General features: G+C 42.2%; 1 pseudogene; it reads right to left on the bottom strand.

Annotated features, from left to right (window-relative positions):
* Positions 1–1,791: 1,791 nt before the first annotated feature.
* On the bottom strand, positions 1,792–2,044 carry LOC137373506 (protein transport protein Sec61 subunit gamma pseudogene; annotated as a pseudogene).
* Positions 2,045–5,147: the final 3,103 nt, after the last annotated feature.

Raw genomic sequence — 5,147 nt, 5'->3', positions numbered from 1 at the left:
TTAAATTCCTCAAGTGCTTCATCTGTTCCTAGCCTTCCAGCCCTTACAAATGCTTCCTTTTTCTTTTTGACTAGGCTCACAATATCCCGTGTTATCCAAGCTTCCCGAAACTTGCCAAACTTGTCTTTCTTCCTCACAGGAACATGCTGGTCCTGGATTCTAATCAACTGACATTTGAAAGACTCCCACATGTCAGATGTTGATTTACCCTCAAACAGCCGCCCCCAATCTCGATTGTGAGTAGGACAGAAGTTCAGAGTCCTCAATCATGCATCAGGAATTTGGTATCATGCAGCGATTGCTAGGATGTGCGACCAGCCAAGATCGCACAAGGTCCAGACACCCAATGGTGCGACACTCAGATGGAACCGAAGTCAACTCAGAGAGATGTACGACAACACTACATGTGATAACCTTGTGGCATCATGGGCTCGTTCAAAGACAAAGTCTGAGGATGAACATACAGAGGCTGCGAGCACAGGGGAAGAACATGTTAACCAGTGTTCTGCGTCTCAAAGGAATCATTAAGACAAGCTCAGTTGAGTTCTGGGAAGAGGTTTACAATGGCAAGATCGGGACGAATAAGCAAACCTCCTTTGTGTTTTAGGGAGTGTTAAATTTGCTTACCTGTAAATAATGTTTGGTATTCATCATGTATAACTAGTCCGAAACGCAACATCATTGTTTATTGTACATATGTTATCTTATATATATAAAATCTACGGTCAGACTTCCATGGCTGTAAAATTGAGTAGGCACACATATGCTAACTGGCTGTTATGGCCCCTTCATTGCTCAGATGGTGCAGAGAGTTCCAGCTCCTGGTGGCGCTGCTGGGGCTGAGAGCTGTCGGCCCACTGATTGGCTGGCAGCTCTTAGAGGTGGGACTTCCTGCCTCAGAGGGGCAAAAGTCCCGCCCGAGGCCATTAAGTGCCTGGGCCACGTAAAATCATAGTGTGGCTCCCAGGTCCAGTGGAGGTGGGCTTGTTCCCGACTTTTTGGCCGGTGGGTGGGGCCTCCAACCTGATGCAAAATTCCAGCCTATATCTCTGTCTCTATCGCTTCTGCTGGAGCCTTTTTTTTCCAAAAATATGCTTTATTCATAAAAATCTGTAAAGAAACCTTACAAAACAGTTCAAAACAGCACCAAGTTGACATTCCAAAAGGTGCAAAGGAAATCAGTTTTCTTCAATACCGGTGTGAGTTGCCTCACAACCCTTCCATTCCATTTTACATGCCATGTACATTTTACAGCAAACCCATATTTGGTGTATACAGTCTGAACGGTTTCCCATGGGTCCAGTCCCTCAGTTCACTATGACGGGAGGACCTTACACTGTGGTCTTTCCCCATTGAGCCTTTGCAGCAGCTGCCCCAAGCTTTAGTGCTTCCCTCAGCAAGTAGTCCTGGACCTTGGAATGTGCCAGTCAACAAACACTCGGTCGTGGACAACTCTTTGAGTTGGAAGACCAGCAAGTTTTGGGCAGACCAAAAAGCGTCTTTCGCGGAATTGATGGTCCTCCAGCAGCAGTTGATGATTATCTCGGTGTGCGTCCCTGGGAACAGCCCGTAGAGCACAGAGTCCTGTGATACAGAGCTGCTTGGGATGAACCTTGACAAAAATCACTGCATCTCTTTCCACACTTGCTTTGCAAAGACACATTCCAGAAGGAGGTGCTGGAGCCTTTTTTTAAATGTTTATACAATTCAAAATGATTTGTTGATTCATTACAGCATAAAATAGAGAATAAACGTTCCTTGGTATCCTCCCATCTTCATTTCATAACCCAACTGCATGATGTCATGTTAAACGTCTTAACCACCAACAATAATGTTATTAATGGGGATGTGGATGAGCTTCACAAAGAAACCGATGAATCCCATAATAGTAAATCCAATAGTTGTTGCCATGGCAATCTTTTGAAATTCTTTCCTGTCTGGCTTTGCACATTTTTTCCCAAGTCTGATCGAATCCTTCACAAACTGGCGGCTGGGCTCCACAAACTGCATTACTTGATCCATTGCGTCCTGTTTTCTCTTTCTCTCTCACACTGGAAAGATGCGACTCTTCTGGAGCCGTTCGATCCCTTCTTCACATACTGAATGATCAACACACCTTTTGAGTTCCTTGTGCTGCTCTTGTTGCACCAGGAACACCACCTTTAAATCACTACACTCCTGAGACACTCGACTATTTTCTTCCTGCAATTGTCCACACTGGAGTTGCAAATCAACTGCCTGTACTTCTATAAAAGCAAAATACTGCGGATGCTGGAAATCTGAAATAAAAACAAGAAATGCTGGAAATACTCAGCAGGTCTGGCAGCATCTGTGGAGAGAGAAGCAGAGTTAACGTTTCAGGTCAGTGATCCTTCTTCAGAACTGGCAAATATTAGAAATGTGAAAGGTTATAAGCAAGTAAAGCGGGTGTGGGGCAAGAGATAACAAAGGAGAAGGTGTAGATAGGACAAGGTCACAGAATAGCTGACCAGACTGTCATGGAGCAAAGGCAAACAATATGTTAATGGTGTGTTGAAAGACAAAGCATTAGTACAGATAGGGTGCTAACGGACTGAAAATTGAACAGCCGCAAGTACAAACATGAAAAAAACAGTCTCTGTGTGGATATTAAGTCTGCCCGCAGTTTCCTTGTAAGTTGCCCAAGACCGCCCCTAAACGCACACTTCTTACAATACAAAGATCACACCCATGGCAATGATTGATGCAGTCACCCTCCCTTTGATTGTACCATCTTGATTTGGTCACCTTCCCATCCTGGGTCAGTGAACAGTCCATTAATACACAAGGAAATGTCCTCATTCTGTTCGATGTTCAACCATTATCACACAAAGGTATTTTATGGGCTTATCAGCATTCTCGGAAGGGTTATACTCCAGCAACAATTTTGATATTAACATTTCAAAAGAATGTGAGAACCGATCAGACATGGTGGAATTATATTTGTTACTTTGTAAGTCCTGTAAAAGCTTGGCCAAAGGCATTCAGCAGTCAGTACAGTCATTTAAATTTAAACAAACACATGCTATTGTGTGGTCTTATTACTCCAGCTACTTTCTTGGTTAACACATTCATGAAGTGGATTTAATTATCTTTGTGTTTCTGTATGAATAATTTCCACTCACAGCTTGCTTTTTTAAAAGTTAATTTAAAAGTCCCATTAGTTCCGCAAGACATGTTGCTATACGAAACTTGATCAATTTCCAATGATTGGTCAATTTACATAACTGCCTTTGCAGTGGAGCCGCTTAACCATTTAATGTCAGTTTTCTTTAAGTTAAATGCGTTCTTGCTGCAGGACAGGCCACAAGTTCACCCACCCTATGATGATAAAGAAATGTGCAGCTAATTCCGCTATGAAAAGTTATTAATTTTGTACAATAAAATGTTATTCCCCCCCAACCCCATGTATGCAAGGTGCTGCAATGGGCTGAGCTTGACAGACCAATAACGTCCCAGGTTTGTTCCATGCTCTGTTTTAGCTAATATTGGCCAACACATTGATTGCAATTGCACTTTATACTAGGGAGAGAAAATCAGTCCTTGCTTCTCATCACTGAGAAGTGAACCCTGCTGAAAAGAGCACATGTGTGGATGTTTTGGGGAGAAAAGAACTGTGAGGTCTCCACCATGATGGAATAGCTTGCTAGCAATCATGATCTAGGCTCACTCACCACAAAAGGAAACCTGCATGAGGGGCCAGAGGTTGCTGGCACCCATGGAACTGCACCTCACCATGAGTCATCAGCCTTAGGAAATGAGATGAAATGTTAGAAAAGTTTACGAAACAAGCCATGGTTGAACATGTCTTTGGGCATGCACCTATTCACAAAGGGAGGCATTCTCTGTGGAGCTGTTCAGAATTTAGTAATTCAGATGTGCATGAATTGTCTGTGGCTTTTATTCTTCTAGTATAAAGATTCTGTCCACATTGTGTTAATATACACTAAACAAACAAGCGCTGATTAATTGAAGGGCTTCCTGTGTTTAAACGAGCAATAAATGGAAGACAGTTACAGATCAATCCAATAGGGAAATAAGTAAAAATCTATGACTCTATGACTCTATAAGTAGGAATCTCTACTCAGACAGATTCCACAGGTTAGAATGTGGAACTTGCCATCACAGGAAGTGGTTGAGGCAAATCATTTAGATACTATCAAAAGGAAACTAGACAAGTACATGAGAGAAAAGGGAATAGAAAGATATACTGAAAGGCTGAGATGAGGTAAATGGAACAGGAGGAGACTTGTATCGAATATAAACACCAGCATAGACTAGTTGGATTGAATGACCACTTTCTGTGCTTTATGTTCTATGTAATGTAATGTGCCGTAATTAAAATCATTCTGGGGTGAAATTGTCCATAGCCTATTTGTGCAATTAATGCTCAGCAGAAGATTTGTTTCCTGGCATGAAATTGACTTTCCATGTTATTGCCTGCAAGTCATTTTTTCCACAGTGAACTAATCACCAGGATTAAGCATAACTGTCCAAGGACAAAATCATTAATCAAACCATTAATTAAGAAGCAGATTAGACTATTTTAAGTGCACTCGTGAATTTGGGTCACTCTGGTTTTTGAGTACCGAAGAAGTAAATTTAAGGGACATTTGAAGAAATGTTTAACTCCTCCCTTCCATAATGAATTGTTTTACCACAAATGTGCCGTACAGCTCTCCTGATGACTTCATGAGTAAGGACACCACAGCATTAAGACCAAAAAGGACCAGCTTCAACCTATGGTCTGTGCTGTGTTAGCTGATTTCTGCTGGGAGAGCAGTTGTGGTGCTGCAATCAATTACATTGCTCCTGCACTATGGAGGGATAAATATGGATCAGCATTCCTGCTTCTGATCACTGGTGCAACTGCGTGCGTGCATGAGTTCTGGTTTGGCTGTAATGCCCTCTACAGCTAAATAGCCTCCACCAACCACTATCCAAGCTCCCACATGAAGAATGATCATTAGGGTGAGATGGCAGAGGGCTGCAGTGACCTGAGATAGCACCTTTGGGAAAATTCCTCGGCTTATTAAACTTTGTCTGAAATCAAAACTGGGGTTTGAATTCTTACTCTCTGCTTTCTCTTCTGGGCAGTTTCAATTCCTATATATACTGTTTGAAGAAAA

This window comes from Heterodontus francisci, chromosome 9, assembly GCF_036365525.1.
Source record: "Heterodontus francisci isolate sHetFra1 chromosome 9, sHetFra1.hap1, whole genome shotgun sequence".
NCBI classification, from domain to species: domain Eukaryota; kingdom Metazoa; phylum Chordata; class Chondrichthyes; order Heterodontiformes; family Heterodontidae; genus Heterodontus; species Heterodontus francisci.
This window is presented reverse-complemented; position numbering and strand designations above follow the sequence as displayed.